A 24,584-nucleotide genomic window follows, 5' to 3' on the forward strand; every position below is an offset into this window, starting at 1 on the left:
CTGTAAATTAGAAAGTTGTCCGGATTAATAAGAACAATTTATGTACCGAGTTTGGTGTCTGTAGCTATCATTATATATATATAAACATTAATAATTATATACCATTTAATGTTGATCAATATTAATTCCAAAATGTGTTAATATATTATTACATTTGAAAGTTTATCTTTTGAACATGACTATTTTTCTAACATTAAAAAGATTAATAAATGCTTTAAAAAAATTGTTCTTTGTTAGTTCATACTATCATGGAAGAATTAACATGATGTAAAAATATATTTTTCATTGTTAGTTCACGTTAATTAATGCATTTCCTAATGTTAAGAATTGAGACCTTATTTAATGATTTATAAGCATTTTTTAAAGATTTTAAAAAACAGACCCTCTCTCTCTTTCTCTCTCTCACCCAGCTCCTCAATCCACACAGTCACTCACACAGTCACTCACACCCCACCCCACCCCACCCCTCACTCAGCTGCAGGCTGACAGGGATCTCTCACTCAGAAGCAGTCTAAGAGCTCTCTGATAGTTTTTAAATTTTCTCCTAAGCATAGTGTATTGTAAATTCATGAAATTAATCACATATCCTCAGACTGTATTGTTCTGTGTATGTAATTTTTTATGAAGTGTTTGGAAGCTGCTCTTAAAAGATAAAAAAAAAAAAAAATTATCTTTTTTACTGTAACTTTAATAAATTGCCATTAAATCATCGTTCAAGATATCCTAAATCCGTCCGCAATTTAGCATCTTCAGTATTTTGGCATCATGATAAAAAATGTTTGGTGTGATTTCCGTGTTTCTGCTTGGAGGAGTATTAATTTGTTTACAGCCCGTTTTTAAAAAAAACCCACATTAAAATAAATATAGCCGACTTCCTGTTGGTCGTAGCTAATGACTGTAAATTAGAAAATTGTCCGGATTAATAAGAACAATTTATGTACCGAGTTTGGTGTCTGTAGCTAAAACTAACCCCCTCATTTTTGACAAAAGGTGGCGCTATAGAGTGTCTCTTCCACGCCCGTTTATGAGCTTTTTCCAGTGTCTAACTATCATTAATACTGATATGTGTGTTGAGTTTCATGACATTCTAAACATGTTATCTGCCTCAAAATCACCAGAAACGAATTTTCAACTTTGACACGTTGCCATGGCAACATAATTTTAGATATCAATATTCCCTTCACAGTTTTACATCGGCCGTGTTTTGACATTATTCTGGTGAAGTTTGAAGCAAATCGAGGTAAAAGAAGATGCTGAATTCAAAGCATTTTGAAAACGACACACTTCCTGCAGCCAGTTGGTGGCGCTATAACTTTCAGTCATAATAGTCACATCTATCCGATCGGCATCATACAACGAACAAATCACTGAAGTTTGATATACATCATACAATGTATGTGGACGTTATTAGGCATTTCCTGGGTCTCATTTTTCGCCATAACTTCATCGCCTCGCCACGGGCAAACCGTTCGACATATCAAAAATATCTTCGCAATTTAGCGTCCCCAATGTCTTGAGATCATGTTCACCTAGTTTGGTGGCAATCGTATGGAAATCCTCAGAGGAGTATATCAAATTCCAGAGCATGCGCTTTTTAAACAGCCCTGAATAGCCGACTTCCTGTTGGGCGGAGCCTATGACATGCTGCGCGGAAGTTGTTCGGCTCAATGAGTTCTATATGTGTACCGAGTTTCATATGAATACGTGCAAGTATGTGTGAGCTATACATCAAGCTTTCTGACAATTTTCCAGGGGGCGCCGTAGAGCCCCTGTGCCACGCCCGGGTCCCAGCCTCAGCGGCGTCCTAATGGCCGCAGGTTCCAACGTGCGTGCCAATTTTCGAGAGTTTTCGGGCACGTTAAGGCCCCCAAAAGTGCCCGGATGATTGAAATAAAAAAAAAAAAAAAAAAAAAAAAAAAAAAAAATAATAAATATATAGCTGCGAGCAGCGATGACGGGCCCAAGCCGCCAATGCATACGCCACCCCGGTGGCATCGATAAAACGGTGCCCAGCGAGCACAAGCATCACAGTAACCCTCTGGCAGTTTGGTTTTAAGGGATACGGCAATTAAAGGGTTAATCCAAACCATCAACTCTGTGAAACACACACACAGAACAACATATAAAACTTTAAATTCTGTGAAAATATATTTTTCATTGGTAGTTGATGTTAGTTAATGCATTTACTAATGCTAACAAATGAGAAATTATTATAGTTACCAAAGGTTTTAATGATTTATAAGCATTTTTTAATGATTTATTTTTCCATTAACTACCATGAATAATTTTTTTCTAACACAAATTAATAAAGTAAAAAATATATTGTTAATATTTAATGTTATTTGTGAATTCACCAATGTTAAAAAACAACATTATTTAACTGTTGTTAATTTACATCATTAATAAATATATACCATTTAATGTTGATCAAAATCAATTCCAAAATGTGTTAATATATTATTACATTTTAAAGTTTTATCTTTTGAACATGACTATTTTTCTAATATTAAAAATATTTTGTTCATTGTTAGTTCATTGTAAGTTCATACTATCAATGAAGAATTAACATGCTGTAAAATATATATTTTTCATTGTTAGTTCATGTTAATTAATGCATTCCCTACTGTTAACAAATGAGACTTAATTATAAAGTGTTATCAAAACCTTTAATGCTTTATAAGCATTTTTTAAGGATTTTATTGAGAAGTTTAAACAGACCCTCTCTCTCTCTCCCCCTCCCCCTCCACACTCACTGAACTCACACAGTCAGTCACCCACCCAGTCACCTACCGCACACATTAGAAGTACAGTGACAGGAGAACTCTAAGTTTTAAATTTTTCTCCTCCGCATAGTGTATTGTAAATTCATGAAATTAAGCACATATCCTCACACTGTATTGTTCTGTGTATGTAATTTTTTATGAAGTGTTTGGAAGCTGCTCTTAAAAGATAAAAAAAAAAAGTTTTCTCTTTTTTCTGTAACTTTAATAAATTGCCATTAAAACACCGTTCAAGATATCCTAAATCCGTCTGCAATTTAGCATCTTCAGTATTTTGGCGTCATGACAAAAAATGTTTGGTGTGATTTCCGTGTTTCTGTTTGGAGGAGTATGAATTTGTTTACAGCCCGTTTAAAAAAACAAAAAACCCACATTAAAATAAATATAGCCGACTTCCTGTTGGTCGTAGCTAATGACTGTAAATTAGAAAGTTGTCCGGATTAATAAGAACAATTTATGTACCGAGTTTGGTGTCTGTAGCTATCATTATATATATATATAATCATTAATAATTATATACCATTTAATGTTGTTCAATATTAATTCCAAAATGTGTTAATATATTATTAAATTTTAAAGTTTATCTTTTAAACATGACTATTTTTCTAACATTAAAAAGATTAAAAAATGCTTTTAAAAAAAATTTTCTTTGTTAGTTCATACTATCATGGAAGAATTAACATGCTGTAAAAATATATTTTTCATTGTTAGTTCACGTTAAATAATGCATTTCCTAATGTTAAGAAATGAGACCTTATTATAAAGTGTCATCAAAATCTTTAATGATTTATAAGCATTTTTTTTAAGATTTTAAAAAACAGACCCTCTCTCTCTCTTTCTCTCTCTCACCCACTGCCTCAATCCACACAGTCACTCACAGCCCACCCCACCCCCACCCCCACCCCTCACTCAGATGCAGGCTGGCAGGGATCTCTCACTCAGAAGCAGTCTTAACAGCTCTCTGATAGTTTTTTAATTTTCTCCTAAGCATAGTGCATTGTAAATTCATGAAATTAATCACATATCCTCAGACTGTATTGTTCTGTGTATGTAATTTTTTATGAAGTGTTTGGAAGCTGCTCTTAAAAGAAAAAAAAATAATAATAATTCTCTTTTTTACTGTAACTTTAATAAATTGCCATTAAATCATCTTTCAAGATATCCTAAATCCGTCCGCAATTTAGCATCTTCAGTATTTTGGCATCATGAGAAAAAATGTTTGGTGTGATTTCCGTGTTTCTGCTTGGAGGAGTATTAATTTGTTTACAGCCTGTTTTTAAAAAAAACCCACATTAAAATAAATATAGCCGACTTCCGGTTGGTCGTAGCTAATGACTGTAAATTAGAAAGTTGTCCGGATTAATAAGAACAATTTATGTACCGAGTTTGGTGTCTGTAGCTAAAACTAACCCCCCCATTTTTTACAAAAGGTGGCGCTATAGAGTGCCTCTTCCACGCCCGTTTATGAGCTTTTTCCAGTGTCTAACTATCATTAATACTCATATGTGTGTTGAGTTTCATGACATTCTAAACATGTTATCTGCCTCAAAATCACCAGAAACGAATTTTCAACTTTGACACGTTGCCATGGCAACATACTTTTAGATATCAATATTCCCTTCACAGTTTTACATCGGCTGTGTTTTGACATTATTCTGGTGAAGTTTGAAGCAAATCGAGTAAAAATAAGATGCTGAATTCAAAGCATTTTGAAAATGACACACTTCCTGCAGCCAGTTGGTGGCGCTATAACTTTCAGTCATAATAGTCACATCTATCCGATCGGCATCATACAACGAACAAACCACTGGAGTTTGATCTACATCATACAATGTATGTGGACGTTATTAGGCATTTCCTGGGTCTCATTTTTCGCCATAACTTCATCGCCTCGCCACGGGCAAACCGTTCGACATATCAAAAATATCTTCGCAATTTAGCGTCCCCAATGTCTTGAGATCATGTTCACCGAGTTTGGTGGCAATCGTATGGAAATCCTCAGAGGAGTATATCAAATTCCAGAGCATGCACTTTTTAAACAGCCCTGAATAGCCGACTTCCTGTTGGGCGGAGCCTATGAAATGCTGCGCGGAAGTTGTTCGGCTCAATGAGTTCTATATGTGTACCGAGTTTCATATGAATACGTGCAAGTATGTGTGAGCTATACATCAAGCTTTCTGACAATTTTCCAGGGGGCGCCGTAGAGCCCCTGTGCCCCGCCCGGGTCCCAGCCTCAGCGGCGTCCTAATGGCCGCAGGTTCCAATGTGCGTGCCAATTTTCAAGAGTTTTCGGGCACGTTAAGGCCCCCAAAAGTACCCGGATAGTCGAAATAAAAAATAATAAAAAAAAAAAAAAAAAAAAAAAATATAGCTGCGAGCAGCGATGACGGGCCCAAGCCGTCAGCATACGCCACCCCGGTGGCATCGATAAAACGGTGCCCAGCGAGCACAAGCATCACAGTAACCCTCTGGCAGTTTGGTTTTAAGGGATACGGCAATTAAAGGGTTAATCCAAACCATCAACTCTGTGAAACACACACACACAGAACAACATATAAAACTTTAAATTCTGTGAAAATATATTTTTCATTGGTAGTTGATGTTAGTTAATGCATTTACTAATGCTAACAAATGAGAAATTATTATAGTTACCAAAGGTTTTAATGATTTATAAGCATTTTTTAATGATTTATTTTTCCATTAACTAAAATGAATAATTTTTTCTAACACAAATGAATAAAGTAAAAAATATATTGTTAATATTTAATGTTATTTGTGAATTAACCAATGTTAAAAAACAACATTATTTAACTGTTGTTAATTTACATCATTAATAAATATATACCATTTAATGTTGAAATCAATGTTTTAATGTTTAAAATCAATTCCAAAATGTGTTAATATATTAAATTTTAAAGTTTTATCTTTTGAACATGACTATTTTTCTAATATTAAAAATATTTTGTTCATTGTTAGTTCATTGTAAGTTCATACTATCAATGAAGAATTAACATGCTTTAAAAAATATATTTTTCATTGTTAGTTCATGTTAATTAATGCATTCCCTACTGTTAACAAATGAGACTCAATTATAAAGTGTTATCAAAACCTTTAATGCTTTATAAGCATTTTTTAAGGATTTTATTGAGAAGTTTAAACAGACTCTCTCTCTCTCTCTCTCTCTCTCTCTCCCCCTCCACACTCACTGAACTCACACAGTCAGTCACTCACCCAGTCACCCACCGCACACATTAGAAGCACAGTGACAGGATATCTCTGATAAGTTTTAAAATTTTCTTCTCGCCATAGTGTACTGTAAATTCATGGAATTAATCACATATCCTCAGACTGTCTTGTTCTGTGTTTTGTGTGAATTTGTGGTTTCTGCTTGGAGGTGTATGAATTTGTTTACAGCCCGTTTTGAAAAAAAAAAACACATAAAAAAAAAAAGCCGGCTTCCTGTTGGTCGTAGCTAATGTCTGTAAATTAGAAAGTTGTCCGAAAGTTGTTGAACAATTTATGTACCAAGTTTGGTGTCTGTAGCTATCATTATATATATATAATCATTAATAATTATATTCCATTTAATGTTGATCAATATTAATTCCAAAATGTGTTAATATATTATTAAATTTTAAAGTTTCTCTTTTGAACATGACTATTTTTCTAACATTAAAAATATTTTGTTCATTGTTAGTTCATTGTAAGTTCATACTATCAATGAAGAATTAACATGCTGTAAAAAATTATATTTTTCATTGTTAGTTCATGTTAATTAATGCATTCCCTACTGTTAACAAATGAGACTTAATTATAAAGTGTTATGAAAACCTTTAATGCTTTATAAGCATTTTTTAAAGATTTAAAAAAAACAGACCCTCTCTCTCTTTCTCTCTCTCACCCAGCTCCTCAATCCACACAGTCACTCACACCCCACCCCACCCCACCCCCACCCCCTCACTCAGCTGCAGGCTGACAGTGAACTCTCACTCATAGAAGCATTGTAACAACTGCCTGATAGTTTTTAAATTTTCTCCTCTGCATAGTGTATTGTAAATTCATGAAATTAATCACATATCGTCAGACTGTATTGTTCTGTGTATGTAATTTTTTATGAAGTGTTTGGAAGCTGCTCTTAAAAGATAAAAAAAAAAAAAAAATCTATTTTTTACTGTAACTTTAATAAATTGCCATTAAATCATCGTTCAAGATATCCTAAATCCGTCCGCAATTTAGCATCTTCAGTATTTTGGCATCATGAGAAAAAATGTTTGGTGTGATTTACGTGTTTCTGCTTTGAGGAGTATGAATTTGTTTACAGCCCGTTTTAAAAAAAAACCCACATTAAAATAAATATAGCCGACGTCCTGTTGGTCGTAGCTAATGACTGTAAATTAGAAAGTTGTCCGGATTAATAAGAACAATTTATGTACCGAGTTTGGTGTCTGTAGCTAAAACTAACCCCCCCATTTTTGACAAAAGGTGGCGCTATAGAGTGCCTCTTCCACGCCCGTTTATGAGCTTTTTCCAGTGTCTAACTATCATTAAAATGGATATGTGTGTTGAGTTTCATGACATTCTAAACATGTTATCTGCCTCAAAATCACCAGAAACGAATTTTCAACTTTGACACGTTGCCATGGCAACATAATTTTAGATATCAATATTCCCTTCACAGTTTTACATCGGCCGTGTTTTGACATTATTCTGGTGAAGTTTGAAGCAAATCGAGTAAAAATAAGATGCTGAATTCAAATCATTTTGAAAACGACACACTTCCTGCAGCCAGTTGGTGGCGCTATAACTTTCAGTCATAATAGTCACATCTATCCGATCGGCATCATACAACGAACAAACCACTGGAGTTTGATCTACATCATACAATGTATGTGGACGTTATTAGGCATTTCCTGGGTCTCATTTTTCGCCATAACTTCATCGCCTCGCCACGGGCAAACCGTTCGACATATCAAAAATATCTTCGCAATTTAGCGTCCCCAATGTCTTGAGATCATGTTCACCGAGTTTGGTGGCAATCGTATGGAAATCCTCAGAGGAGTATATCAAATTCCAGAGCATGCGCTTTTTAAACAGCCCTGAATAGCCGACTTCCTGTTGGGCGGAGCCTATGACATGCTGCGCGGAAGTTGTTCAGCTCAATGAGTTCTATATGTGTACCAAGTTTCATATGAATACGTGCAAGTATGTGTGAGCTATACATCAAGCTTTCTGACAATTTTCCAGGGGGCGCCGTAGAGCCCCTGTGCCACGCCCGGGTCCCAGCCTCAGCGGCGTCCTAATGGCCGCAGGTTCCAATGTGCGTGCCAATTTTCGAGAGTTTTCGGGCACGTTAAGGCCCCCAAAAGTGCCCGGATGATTGAAATAAAAAATAAAAAAAAAAATAAAAAAAAAAAAAATAATAATCCTTAGAAGAACAATAGGGCCCTGCGCCTTACTGGCTTGGGCCCTAATGATAGTTAGACACTGGAAAAAGCTCATAAACGGGCGTGGAAGAGACACTCTATAGCGCCACCTTTTGTCAAAAATGAGGGGGTTAGTTTTAGCTACAGACCCCAAACTCGGTACATAAATTGTTCTAATTAATCCGGACAACTTTCTAATTTACAGTCATTAGCTACGACCAACAGGAAGTCGGCTATATTTATTTTAATGTGGGTTTTTTTTAAAAACGGGCTGTAAACAAATTAATACTCCTCCAAGCAGAAACACGGAAATCACACCAAACATTTTTTATCATGATGCCAAAATACTGAAGATGCTAAATTGCGGACGTATTTAGGATATCTTGAACGATGATTTAATGGCAATTTATTAAAGTTACAGTAAAAAAGATAATTTTTTTTTTTTTTATCTTTTAAGAGAAGCTTCCAAACACTTCATAAAAAATTACATACACAGAACAATACAGTCTGAGAATATGTGATTAATTTCATGAATTTACAATACACTATGCTTAGGAGAAAATTTAAAAACTATCAGAGCTGCTTTTGAGTGAGAGCTCCCTGTCACTGCAGCTGAGTGAGGGGTGGGGGTGGGGTGGGGTGGGGTGTGAGTGACTGTGTGAGTGACTGTGTGGATTGAGGCAGTGGGTGAGAGAGAGAAAGAGAGAGAGAGGGTCTGTTTTTTAAAATCTTTAAAAAATGCTTATAAATCATTAAATAAGGTCTCAATTCTTAACATTAGGAAATGCATTAATTAACGTGAACTAACAATGAAAAATATATTTTTACAGCATGTTAATTCTTCCATGATAGTATGAACTAACAAAGAACAATTTTTTTAAAGCATTTATTAATCTTTTTAATGTTAGAAAAATAGTCATGTTCAAAAGATAAACTTTAAAATGTAATAATATATTAACACATTTTGGAATTAATATTGATCAACATTAAATGGTATATAATTATTAATGTTTATATATATATAATGATAGCTACAGACACCAAACTCGGTACATAAATTGTTCTTATTAATCCGGACAACTTTCTAATTTACAGTCATTAGCTACGACCAACAGGAAGTCGGCTATATTTATTTTAATGTGGGTTTTGTTTTTAAACAGGCTGTAAACAAATTCATACTCCTCCAAACAGAAACACGTAAATCACACCAAACATTTTTTCTTATGATGCCAAAATACTGAAGATGCTAAATTGCGGACGGATTTAGGATATCTTGAACGATGATTTAATGGCAATTTATTAAAGTTACAGTAAAAAAGAGAAAACTTTTCTTTTTTTTTTTTCTTTTAAGAGCAGCTTCCAAACACTTCATAAAAAATTACATACACAGAACAATACAGTCTGAGGATATGTGATTAATTTCATGAATTTACAATACACTATGCAGAGGAGAACATTTAAAAACTATCAGAGTTCTCCTGTCTCTGTGCTTCTAATGTGTGCGGTAGGTGACTGGGTGAGTGACTGACTGTGTGAGTTCAGTGAGTGTGGAGGGGGAGAGAGAGAGGGAGAGAGAGAGAGGGTCTGTTTAAACATCTCAATAAAATCCTTAAAAAATGCTTATAAAGCATTAAAGGTTTTGATAACACTTTATAATTAAGTCTCATTTGTTAACAGTAGGGAATGCATTAATTAACATGAACTAACAATGAAATATATATTTTACAGTATGTTAATTCTTCATTGATAGTATGAACTTACAATGAACTAACAATGAACAAAATATTTGTAATATTAGAAAAATAGTCATGTTCAAAAGATAAAACATTAAAATGTAATAATATATTAACACCTTTTGGAATTGATTTTGATCAACATTAAATGGTATATATTTATTAATGATGTAAATTAACAACAGTTAAATAATGTTGTTTTTTAACATTGGTTAATTCACAAATAACATTAAATATTAACAATATATTTTTTACTTTATTCATTTGTGTTAGAAAAAATTATTCATGTTAGTTAATGGAAAAATAAATCATTAAAAAATGCTTATAAATCATTAAAAGCTTTGGTAACTAATAATTTCTCATTTGTTAGCATTAGTAAATGCATTAACTAACATCAACTACCAATGAAAAATATATTTTCACAGAATTTAAAGTTTTATATGTTGTTCTGTGTGTGTGTGTTTCACAGAGTTGATGGTTTGGATTAACCCTTTAATTGCCGTATCCCTTAAAATCAAACTGCCAGAGGGTTACTGTAATGCTTGTGCTCGCTGGGCACCGTTTTATCGATACCACCGGGGTGGCGTATGCTGACGGCTTGGGCCCGTCATCGCTGCTCGCAGCTATATTTTATTTATTTATTTATTTTTTTTTTCAATCATCCGGGCACTTTTGGGGGCCTTAACGTGCCCGAAAACTCTCGAAAATTGGCACGCACGTTGGAACCTGCGGCCATTAGGACGCCGCTGAGGCTGGGACCCGGGCGTGGCACAGGGGCTCTACGGCGCCCCCTGGAAAATTGTCAGAAAACATGATGTATAGCTCACACATACTTGCACGTATTCATATGAAACTCGGTACACATATAGAACTCATTGAGCTGAACAACTTCCGCGCAGCATGTCTTAGGCTCCGCCCAACAGGAAGTCGGCTATTCAGGGCTGTTTAAAAAGCGCATGCTCTGGAATTTGATATACTCCTCTGAGGATTTCCATACGATTGCCACCAAACTAGGTGAACATGATCTCAAGACATTGGGGATGCTAAATTGCGAAGATATTTTTGATATGTCGAACGGTTTGCCCGTGGCGAGGCGATGAAGTTATGGCGAAAAATGAGACCCAGGAAATGCCTAATAACGTCCACATACATTGTATGATGTAGATCAAACTTCAGTGATTTGTTCGTTGTATGATGCCGATCGGATAGATGTGACTATTATGACTGAAAGTTATAGCGCCACCAACTGGCTGCAGGAAGTGTGTCGTTTTCAAAATGCTTTGAATTCAGCATCTTATTTTTACTCGATTTGCTTCAAACTTCACCAGAATAATGTCAAAACACGGCCGATGTAAAACTGTGAAGGGAATATTGATATCTAAAATTATGTTGCCATGGCAACGTGTCAAAGTTGAAAATTCGTTTCTGGTGATTTTGAGGCAGATAACATGTTTAGAATGTCATGAAACTCAACACACATATCAGTATTAATGATAGTTAGACACTGGAAAAAGCTCATAAACGGGCGTGGAAGAGACACTCTATAGCGCCACCTTTTGTCAAAAATGGGGGGGTTAGTTTTAGCTACAGACACCAAACTTGGTACATAAATTGTTCTTATTAATCCGGACAACTTTCTAATTTACAGTCATTAGCTACGACCAACAGGAAGTCGGCTATATTTATTTTAATGTGGGTTTTTTTTAAAAACGAGCTGTAAACAAATTCATACTCCTCCAAACAGAAACACGGAAATCACACCAAACATTTTTTCTCATGATGCCAAAATACTGAAGATGCTAAATTGCGGACGGAATTAGGATATCTTGAACGATGATTTAATGGTAATTTATTAAAGTTACAGAAAAAAGAGAGAACTTTTTTTTTTTTATCTTTTAAGAGCAGCTTCCAAACACTTCATAAAAAATTACATACACAGACCAATACAGTGTAAGGATATGTGCTTAATTTCATGAATTTACAATACACTATGCTTAGGAGAAAAATTTAAAAATTTAAAACTCCTGTCTCTGTGCTTCTAATGTGTGCGGTGGGTGACTGACTGACTGGGTGAGTTCAGTGAGTGTGGAGGGAGGGAGGGAGGGAGGGAGGGAGAGAGAGAGAGAGAGAGAGAGAGAGAGAGTCTGTTTGAACTTCTCAATAAAATCCTTAAAAAATGCTTATAAAGCATTAAAGGTTTTGATAACACTTTATAATTAAGTCTCATTTGTTAACAGTAGGGAATGCATTAATTAACATGAACTAACAATGAAAAATATATTTTTTACAGCATGTTAATTCTTCATTGATAGTATGAACTTACAATGAACTAACAATGAACAAAATATTTTTAATATTAGAAAAATAGTCATGCTCAAAAGATAAAACTTTAATTTTTTTTAATATTGATCACCATTAAATGGTATATAATTATTGTTGATGTTAACTAACAACAGTTAAATAATGTTGTTTTTTAACATTGGTTAATTCACAAATAACATTAAATATTAACAATATATTTTTTACTTTATTTATTTGTGTTAGTAAAAATTATTCATGTTAGTTAATGGAAAAATAAATCATTAAAAAATGCTTATAAATCATTAAAAGCTTTGGTAACTAATAATTTCTCATTTGTTAGCATTAGTAAATGCATTAACTAACATCAACTACCAATGAAAAATATATTTTCACAGAATTTAAAGTTTTATATGTTGTTCTGTGTGTGTGTTTCACAGAGTTGATGGTTTGGATTAACCCTTTAATTGCCGTATCCCTTAAAATCAAACTGCCAGAGGGTTACTGTGATGCTTGTGCTCGCTGGGCACCGTTTTTCGATGCCACCGGGGTGGCGTATGCACTGGCGGCTTGGGCCCGTCATCGCTGCTCGCAGCTATATTTTCCATTGCTTTTCTATGTAAATGCACTAGACGGATGGGTATGACCATTCTGCTCGCATCTTGTGTCTTTTGCAGCGTTTCACTCGAGCACTGCATTTTTGAGACATTGTGTAAGGTTAAAATAATTGTAACTTTTACACGCAGTTCCAAAACAGCAGACCAATCAGAAGAGCCCGGAGGCGGAGCAAGTGTTTGTTTACAGTAGCAAGTTGGAATGGCAACTATTTTATTTGACAACAACAACATTCTGCGCAGTGCTTTTTTAAAAACTATTCCTGAGCACTGCATCTTGGCTTTTTAGACGCAAAGACACGTTTTGTGTGAACAGCCCCTTAACAGTACTTTAACACTGTTGAATCCGGAGAACGTTTCTAATAGAGTCATACATGTGGTCAGTGCTGTCGGACACCAACTGTTGTTTTGAAGCCAGCCTGCTCTGGTTGTTCCACTCTTAGTCCTTCCCTTACCAGTCGTTTTGCTTCAGTACTCTGTTCACAAGTGTTATCATTCTCTGGAGTCAGTAGCGGACCTGGACAAAGGCAAAATAGGGCTTTGGTGTTTGGCATAGAGTCCAAACTGAAATGCACTCCATTTCTCTGTCCCTTGCCCACACAATGTATGCTCTGATATGCTGCTTTAAAATAGGTTCTTAAAAAGTTAAAATTCACAAAGAAAAGAGATGTTCCTTTGAACCACGTACACAAATATGTTTATGATTAGAAACCTGAACTCCCAGAGTCACTCCTGCATGCATGTTGTCGTGATGGACCTGACCTGTGCTGAGAAGGTCGTGTGGAGACTGGAGCGCTTTCCTGCAGAGTTTCTCCAACCCTGATCACGCACACCTGAACGAGCTAATCAAGGTCTCCAGGACCACGAGAAGGCTACCGACAGGTGAGTTTGATCGAGGTTGCAGCTAAACTCTGCAGGAAAGTGGAACATAATTTTAAATCCGCTCATTCGAGCAAAGTAACTAAAGAACAGGCGTGAAAAACAGCAACAGCAAAATAAGGCAGACCATTTAAAAAGGCAATACACGTAACAACACTGCATGTGCAGGTTATTGTGTAAATATGCACGATTACAGTAATTCAGATAATCAGTGATTCTGTAATAAACTGTAAAACTGCTATACAGCGACTAGAAAGCAGGAATATATTGTACATTTAGTTACTTATTTTAGCAGTGTGGGAATATGATGTTTGTTTATTAGGAAGAAGCATGCTGAATGTCTTAAGTTGACAGCAGTCCAAACAGATCTTCAGGTTTTCAAATAATACCTCTCTAAGTAGCCCTTGGGCCTCAGAGGATCTGCTGGCTATAAATAAGGGCACATATGTCACTGCGCTTCTGTCTGACACGAACTAATCTGCCTCTGAGCCAACAGAGCCACATCTCTTTCACTGCTTTCTGACAGAGCTCATGGCCATCTCTTTCCTACAATATGACTTTATTTATTCCATTCCTCACGTAATATCGTCTCCCTGTTCCCCAAATCCCCTTTCAGCTTGTACAGCCCTCTCCACCGTGTAAGACTGCAGGCTTTGATCTGGCAGGACAAGATGTGATCGGGATTGAGTTTGTTTGACTCAAATCCCTTGCCATATGTCATACTTCATTTGGATGCTCGGAAGTCATGGATGCCACCGTGACACGACATCAGAGGAGCATTCAGCACACCGAGCAGCTTTGAAGTAATGAAAAAGACAAGCATGAGTTTGCACGGTGATATTTCACATGCATACACTACTCCGTGATTTTCATTGTAATCGTTCAAGAGACCACCCAAAAATGAAAATTGTCACTAAATTGACCTGTCTCTATTTATCCTCATGTCAACCAAGTTTGGAACACGATTAAAGTGATACACGCAGTAGTTGATGACAGCTGTTTCATGCCACTGCTGTTACTAATCAACACTAGATTGACCAATCAGAACACTCCAACACAAGCACTTTATAATGAATGTTAAAGCAAATAATATTGCCACAGTTTTGTGCATTGTGAAATTACCATGAACCTTACTTCTCAATATTCAGTAAAACAGAAGTGATAGAATTCAAATATTTTTTTTCTATTTATTAAATTTTTTGAATCAAATGCTAAGCTATTATTGATTGGAATTACGATGAACTTGTATGGCTCCCCAGTCTCTGCAGCCGCAGGCTTTGTTCACACTGCGCAGTTCAGGTTGGCTTTTCAGATCTGATCTTTTGCATTTTGCTCATTTTTTGGTTTGTTTTGACATTGTTGTCCACAAAGAAAACAGTTTAAAGTTATTATTATAAACCTTTAACATATCAGATTTACTATTAGCGCTGAGGTTGCTCAGTGATGATATTTGTGGTCGTCGAAGCCAGAAGTCAGTGTGACTTTAACTTTATTCTTAAAAATACTGCTGAACAAACCAGTGTTTCTCAATACTGCTGTTGGTGTGTGGTAAACATCTTATAAATTGCAAAGTTTGGTTCTTTGATATTATAACAAAATCTGACTTGTAGTTGTTAAATATGAGCTATAATGTGTTTTGGCTGTCAGATGGGCCATCTTTGGTCTCGTAAAGCTATTATTTGTTCCCGGGCAAAGTGTTTTGACTGAGGGCAAGGTTACGTTTAATAACTTGATATTTTTATTTAACTTTAATGTTGTAATAGAGTGCTGCCTTCACAGTTGACTTGTGTTGCCTAAACGCATAGCAATATTTTTAAAATGAAAAGAAAAAAAGCAATGTGTGTTTTATACCAGAATTAGTTTTACGATGGCATGTATTGCCAAAACGAGTTGAGTATCAAGTACTCTGCTGTTCCATTTGCAACCCATTTTCAAAACAGTCATTATTTTTGCTGTTCTGGTCGGTGACACAGTTTAATTTCACTTGAGAGAAAGCAAGAGTTATTTTGAGTTGCGTAAGTCTGTCATGAGCAGGTGCAGCTGAGAGACCGTGTGTCTGTGTCAGCGTGCCGTGAATGACCTGGTGCCACGCATCGTGCAAACAGCTTCAGCCAATTACAGAGTCCTGTCGTAGTTCATCTGCTCGTCAGTTCAGGCCTTTCTTTTCTGACATAAGCCGTCTAATTCATTTCCACTTTCACCTGCTGTTGTTGTTGTTTTCTCTCATCAGCATCGATATCCCATGGGGCCCTCTGGCCCCCTCACCTCTGCTGAAATGGCCCATCTTTATTTGAAAAACTGAATCCTAAAATGCATTATCCAACTATCCAGTGACAAAAAACGGTGTGACTCCTCGGTTCTCCTGGAGAGAAATGGCAATGCTGAAGAGCCTTGCAAAATATATTGTTTTGATTTCATAAGAAGATGAGGCAAAAATAAGAATCATGATAATAATGAAATAATTTTAATCTGCATATAGTGACCACAAAATAACGATGAGGAACAAAACATGATACTGCAAGATATGATCAATGCACTGGCCGTGTTTTTAGAAAGGGCATGGCTGATTCAAATCACATCCCATATTCTTCAGATTGCTGCTGATGCTTCAGGACTCGGTTTAAATGCTTTGCTGTGAGGTCATGGAACCAGGATACATATCCAAGGTTGGGCAATATGACCAAAATCTTGTCGTGCATTTCATGACAACAAAATATTATTATTATTATTATTTATTATTATTTAGTCATTTAGCAGATGCTTTTATCCAAAGCGACTTACAAATGAGGACAACAGAAGCGATCAACTGTAGTATTAAAACAAATAAAAACAGATCTAAAACTAAAAGATAAAACGTTATAAATACTATATATGTACATTTAAAAAACATCAAGAAATGAAATATAAATGACAAATGCATACAACATACAAGGTATAATGATTCTAACATAGCACTAATCCAAACACCGAATAAACTACTACAGCCACACACATACACATTCATAAACTCAATAATCTTTCATCTCCATGTAGCTTGTTGAAGTACTAAAATAACTCAAATTAAATAAACATTTAACTTAATAAAAAACCTATACAGGCATAATAGAAAAACTAATAAAATGACAAACATTACTCCAACTTTAACTAAAATAAAGATAAAATAGATAACAAATAAAAATCAAACATTAGTTTATCAGTAATCCTGAAAAATAACACGCATGCTAAAAACAACAACAAGTTATTACACCGAGTAAGAAATGGCTATAAAAACTGAAACAGAAGTGAAACGAGGAGAAATCAAAAGCGATACTAATATCTCTTGCCGGTGTCCCAGCCCGGTGGAGTCGATGGTCTAAACACTCTTCAGTCATCACACGACAACGCCTACGGCAAACTAAGCTTTTTTATACCCGTCTAACAAAATACTAAATGAATTCAGCTGGACACACTTTCCTTTTTATCACAACAAATGGCCAAGCAAGCGCAGACACTGACAAGATACGCGACACAGAACGAGACCAAACACGACTGCACACAGTTAAGATATCCTTCATTTGGCTGGAAATAAAAGCTTGTTAAAAGTCAGTAATAGAAACTAGATCATATTATTCCAGCCTGGAAGAAGCCACCTAGAACACCCTAATAACACCCTAGAAACGACCGAGCAACAGATCCCACTCACAACACCTACAGATGAATGCCAACAATTGAATTCTTCACTGAAAACTCTGTTAACAACAATGCTGCGTCTGGATGAACAAGGATGCACTGAATCCTGTTTCATGAGATTCTGGTTTTGGGTTTTTTTCCATTTTGAAGATTTTCACAGAAATAATGATAGACAAACACACACATACACATATTAAGGCCTTAATATTTTCTGTTGTGAACCTGTACAAATAGACGGGACCTTTACATTCACTTTAACAGGAAATATTTACAACATCACTGAAATGTCCATTCATTTTAATATATTGATTTCCAAGCCGTTTGTGTGTACAGCAGGATAAATACTCAGCGAGGGGACGCTTTCTGATCAGAGAGGCATGAATCATGCAGCGGTGTGCAGGAAATATTATGACTTCATGAACTTAAAGTGCATTTCAGACAGATGTGAACGAGCCCACAAGCACTAATGCGCTCATCTGCAGTGCACCGCCACATCATACGGCTCATGTTCTGCCATAAGTGCAGCTCATTGTTTCACAGATTTTATTAAGCCGCTTCACAATAGAGCACCAATCGCATTCTGGGGGAAGAAATCTGTAAAAACGGCATTCATTTATTCCATTAAGAATTTCCACCATGAGCTCTGATGTGCTTCAGTGAGGATATTTGCCGCTGTAGAAGCCACAAGTCAGAATGACTTCAACTTAAATGGAAAAGTTTAGGCCTAATTTCTGAAAATTCAAAAGAAAGTGATCCTCCAATCAGGAAGTCTGTTACAGTGAGAACAGAAATATCAGCACTCAGCTGTGACGGGCCAGTCCTATAAACCATTGCACTGCTTTCAAACGCTCCCGTATTTGTGTCACTAAGGTTTTAATTAATAACACGTTTTTGCGGTTCTGAGTATTTTAGCCAATCACAGATATGTTTGAGCGTGTGAACGCAATGGCCAATCAGAGCTGAGTAGGTCAGAATCATTCAGCTTGGGCTCTGCAGTCCGAAGCACTGAAGTATAAACACGATGAACATAACAGAATCCCTGTGCGGCGTAGACGGATTCTTGACGGATTTTCAGTCATTGAGCTTGTGCTTCTTTGATTATGAGGGAGCATCTTTGCTCACATTCTGTGTATAACCCGTTCAGAATTTGAATAAAAGTTTTGTTTTTCACGCTGAGCACAGAATGAAAAGTTTCAGGGGTGAAGACTGTATTAAAATGCGGGACTGAATCTGAAATGGCGATGTTTGACATTGTGATGTCTGGCCAAAAGCAGTCTGATGTGTCAGAATACATCTGTGCATTCTAGCGGAGTAAGTTCAGTAGACCGGACACTCATTCTGTTACCTCTAACGTGTTTCTTTACTTTCTTACTTTCATTTCATCTTTTTAATACAACAGCCTCATTTTGGGAATGATAACAGCTCATAGAACCGTGTCAGTCATTGCCTTGGTAACTCACATACAGTATGATGTGTAAATAGCAAGAATGATCAGATATTTCTTTTTGTTTCACTCTAATTAGCTTGTTCCGCTGAGTGTTTATTGTGCTGGTATCTTACTGCTGTGGACAGCTGAATCCTGAGGTTTTTGATATTCTTCATATTCTGTGTGCTGGTCTGTTCACACTGATAGAAATTAATCTTTCCCAATAAGTTTAAACTGATTTTTACATTATATTGGCATTTTTACCTTTATAAAACTATTTTTTCTAAAAGTGTCCATTATCTTTTGAGTCAAATTCTTACATTTAATCAGTGAATTACAATAAAAAGACATCTGGGCTGTTACCAAGCAAATGAAATCAACACAGAAGCTGCATCTGAAGAGGCGTTTAGATGTGTTTACACTCGGTTTAATGCAAGATATGACTGCATTTAACCTGCAATTACAAATGCATTAATACTGTTTTGTTATATTAAACGTAAAACGTTGAATACTGATTTTTGAAATTATTTCAATTATAAAATATCCTTTAAATGTGAAATGAAAACCGCCAGCAGGTGGCAGCAGGTCACTGTTAATAAGTGAGTCATTGCGACTGAACCGAATCATTTAAACGGTTGATTCATTCAGGAACGAATCACCGTCATGCTGCTCAGAGACACAAAACTGTGCTGTGGCTGTGTTTGGAGTTATTTTTGTTGTTGAAATAAAGCAAAAACAGGCAATATGGTGTCTAAAACGCAAGTCTCTTAATTAACTTCTTGTTTATTGAACTGTTGTAAAAAAAATAAAAATCTATATCACATTTGTAATCATGGTATTTTTGGGAGAAAAACGTCACTCTTCGTGTGAAATTGATTAACTATATGAAGTGGTATAAATATATACATTTTCTGCCCCCCTGTCTTGAAAAGTTTTGCTAAGCTAAGCGCGCTGAGTGGATGGAGCGCGGCAGCACAGATGCGCGAGCTCGTCGAGTGGATATCCCTTTCTCACAGACATCACTGGATAGTAAACTGTGGTAATGTGAGAAATGTTGAAGGTGTCTGAATACATTTTGGTTTGACTGTATGCATTTGATAAATAACCAACTAACATTATACATACTCTTTTGGTTTCTGTACCCAATATAATTTTTTTTACAAATGTAATGAAAATATCAGTATCGGTACTCGTTATCGGCAAGTACCAAAAATAAAAGTATTGTATCGGGCGAGTACTTGAAAAAGTGGTATCGGTGCATCCCTAGTTTTTGTAAAATATTCAATAATGTTGCACATCGTTAAAACAAGAATTCCGCTATTATCTCAGACGATATATAGGTTGTTTGCACATGATGTCATTGCTGTGGCGTGAAATGCAGCTGGAGGACAGGAAGTGTTTTTTCTCCAGAGGAATCAGTAGCAGAAACTCAAGATGCCTGTGTTTTGTGTTGTTTATGAATGCCCAAACCGGTCAAACCGAGAAAACACATCTCGCTATTTACTCGCTTTCTAGGCTGCAAACAATTCAGAGTTTGAATAAAAGTTTTGCTTTACGTGCTGCTAGGACGTCTGGGTTTGTGTACGATGGTCCTAGCAGCACGTAAAGCAAAACTTTATTCAAACTCTGAATTGTTTGCAGCCTAGAAAGCGAGTAAATAGCGCTAAAAAGCTGGCTCACTTCAATCTATTGCAACTCACAATGTTCCGTTATAATCGATGAAGCTCTCTGAACTGCAAATAACATCTTATTTACATCGTGTCTACGTGTGGCGTTTAGCACTGAGTGACTTCTGACTGTCTCACGCTGAATGCTTGAGGTGGCAGCCTTGCATGATCTATTTATATCTGTATTAATATCTTAATATTATATCTTATAGTAACAATTTGCACACACAAGCATTATCCGATCGGCTCCTCCCGACTGCAGACGCAGGTTTACAAGCCACATTTTCCTGCGTTTTCAATTTCTTGACTTTTACCCCCTTATGAACAACACATTTTCATACATGATAAAATCTGCTTGTGTTTTCTCGGTTTGAGCATCCATAAACAACACAAAACACAGGCATCTTGAGTTTCTGCTACTGATTTCTCTGGAGAAAAAACACTTCCTGTCCTCCAGCTGCATTTCGCCTTTGGTCAGTCAAACAGATAATCCTGCCCCAAACTCACTCCACTGTTGTTGGTGGCAGCACAGTACTGACCATAACACAGAAGAGAAGGCCTTTCAATCAGAGTATACTACTATAACATCAAAACTAAAACTACTGCACAACTTAAAGCTTCACATCCTACTAAGAATCACGTGATTGCAAACAACCTATATTGCACACCCCTAGTACAGAGAGAAACTAGTAGCCAGACATCAGACAAGTGACCGATCCTGCGTGGTGATGTCACTAAACCCATTGTGCCAGCACAGTTTGCTAATGTTTACATAATTTAACAATATATGACGACTACATAGCACTACAAGAGTTTTTGCCGTGGACTTTTACTGGTATTGGTACCGACTACCGTGACAACACTAGTCAAGAATCTGCTGGATGTACATTATTCCAGTGGTTTCCAGTCCTGTTCCTGGAGCCTCAACACATTTAGCTTGTCTCCTTTCTCTCACACACACATTTCAGCTCTGGGAGTCTCTACGGGCTCCAGGAACATGGATTAGCAGAGTTCGAGGCCCGGCTCTTTGTCCTCTCCTGATCTCACTGCCCTGTCTTTCCTCAACTGTCCTCTCAAATGAATGATTATCTGAAAGCCCTGTGGAGAAACTGAATGAGACAATGCTTATGAAATGAAGAATGTTGAATGTGTTCACTCTGTTGGGGAAATGATGGTCAGGGGCCGTATTTACAAAACATCTTCATGCGAAAAGTAGCTCTTAACTCAGCAATTTAGGAGAAACTCTTAAAAATAATGGGCATGTCAGCTCTAAGAGTATTTCACAAAGCGTTTTAGTGCTAAAACCAGCTTCTAGATCTGTTAAGGGTCGAATGTTCAGTGCGTTATGCCCCTGTTGTACAGCTGGTTTCTGAAGGCTTATTACATAGTTGCATCCTAAAAATATTCACATGTCTTTACATTTATGTTGCTTTCCATGGCACAGTCTAATTCATACATTATGAGTGTTTAAACGTGCTGAAGTTTTATCAGGAAAAGGCACAGTTGAATGACCCAGAGCATCTAGAGACAGAAACGATACAGAATTCAGCTGTCCATTCACTAGTGATGCATCGTTGAGCTTAAATAGCGCAGGTTTTTAATCTTTATTTTAATCAGTAATTGACTTAACAGTTTTTATGTAGAAATCAAGACAAGCCTACATCCAGTGACTTGACTTTGGCTGCAGACGTGATTCTTATCATATCATAATGGGCTACAAATAGGTTAAGTGCTGGAGATATATTGCTTCACCTCCTGTGACTAAAAGTAGCCCTTTTCCAGCTTTTCCAATCAAACATAATTGGTTGAACAGACTGAGCTATTTATGGACTGGACACAACTTCAGAGAGCATAACCAGAACAATGGCCTCAATCGATCCATTCATATTTAATTAACTTAAAAATAGACAAGTGCTCAGAGTCTGACTTCCAATAATTGCACAAGAACACAAATGATGGTCATGTTCCTGGAAACGAGTGCTATTCCCCAAACAGGGCTTCCCACATTAGAGCCTTATTGAGCTGCTGAGTGGACACAAGATGATTCTGCACTTTACTTCTGTTACTTGAATGGTGACGTACATTTCTAGAGCAGGGATAAGGGTTTTAGTTTTATTTGCTGTATTTTTACTAAAGCTGAAGTGTCTAATTTCTGCCCAATTAGTGTGACTAAAGGGAATTGCAAAAGTAGCTTTTAAACAGTTTTTAAATGGGTTTTGTTGAATGTGCTTTGGTCAGTCAAACTCACTCCACTGTTGTTGGTGGCAGCACAGTACTGACCATAACACAGAAGAGAAGGCCTTTCAATCAGAGTATACTACTATAACATCAAAACTAAAACTACTGCACAACTTAAAGCTTCACATCCTACTGCATACAATGAAAAGAAAAATATCTCCCAAATAGAATACCTTTAAATATGTTATATTTGGCGGTACACATCAAGCTTTTATTTTGTGATTTAGCCACCTGCCATGTGTACAGATACTTTCATACAGAAGAGATCTGTTCAAACCCAGAAGCACAAGCAGATGCCATGATAATAAAGAACAACGATACCTTAACGTGTGCTTTATGAATGACTTATATTGACTTATACTTTCACCTATGTTCTTCTGGTTCTGTCTGGCAACACTGAAGCTGCAGATTTACAGAGACCGTGAAGGGAGAAACAGCTGATACAGTTAGAACTTTTCTTTTGTAAATAACTGGTATTTGAACTCATTATTGTGTGCTACTCTAAAGGAGACTGAAGTGCCAGGACGACTGACTGTACTTGTGTGCTCAGAGCAGTCCAAAGAGTGAACATGATCACCAAACAGCATTCAGGTGCGTACCTCGGTACTGACATCACGCTTCTAAACATAACAGCGTTTTATATATATGTACTATAGTTACAATGTTCCTAGGGATGAAAATCTACCTCAGTTTATGCTCTAAACTATAGGGAGCACTTTTACATTAATGTACAATAACAGCAGAGCCCAAACTTAAATTAAATGACTATTTATTTTAATATATAATAATCAAAACTCAAATTGTATGCAAACATGTAAATAGCACATAATGCAGTTTTTAAATGAACATCTAAATTGTAACATTTCTGTTTGTTGTTAATATTCATCTACCCAGTGGCTGTTATAACTTGTTTCATAACAGATTCATTGAAACATGCATTAAATAAGACATCACTAACAGGTGAATTAAAACATAATGAGTGTATATAGTCTAATATTTCATGAAATGCTCTTCTCTAGACCTCATTTCTCTTAAGAACTACAGAGCTGTGGACACTGATGACAATACAATGCTATGTGATGTTTTTTACTTGTTTTATTGATGTCTTTCTGTGGTTGAAACAGATTGAGTGATGACATGACGCATGATATGATCACTCATGTTTATTTCATGTTGTAACGAGGAAGAGATGGAACTGAGGCGTTTATATATCTGTCGCACCACATCAAAGAGCATCAAAATGGCATTTATTGTTACGATATATAAAATTGTAAATTACCAATGAAGGTTCACTTGTGCAGAGGTTAAAATAGTGCTCTATTTGTTCAGTGCTTGTTCACCGAAAGACCCATACCGCATATTTCAGTATGAATGTGTACCGTTATGCCCCTACCATACAGGCAAAAGATCTAATCAAAAGTGACATAAGGCTATATAAAGATATATGGCACATATACTCTATCTGTCAATGCTGTATGCACATTACCAACAACTTGGGACAAATATAATTAGCAATTGTAATAAATGATGTGAGTGGCGCAGCAGTCGTAGCGCTGTGTGTACACTCATAGATAATGTGTGTGACCTTTAAAGAGCTAGCATGGCGTGGTGCTTCTCATCCAGTGTGAGACACGTACTGCAGGTTACATGAGCGCTTCATACTCGCCGTTCATCTAACAATGTGTGCTGGACTTTTGCACACGCTCTCCAGTCACAAATCCAGTTTACTCTCTGTTATCTGCATCAGCAGAAACGTATGTTTTAATTGTGATACATGCATTGGTGGTATTTAGACAATTGTCAGCTGTGTCATAGTTCCTTTTTGGAATTTGACGATGTTCCTGATTCTATTTCTGT

The sequence above is a fragment of the Barbus barbus genome, assembly GCF_936440315.1.
Source record: "Barbus barbus genome assembly, chromosome: 14".
In the NCBI taxonomy this organism is placed as follows: domain Eukaryota; kingdom Metazoa; phylum Chordata; class Actinopteri; order Cypriniformes; family Cyprinidae; genus Barbus; species Barbus barbus.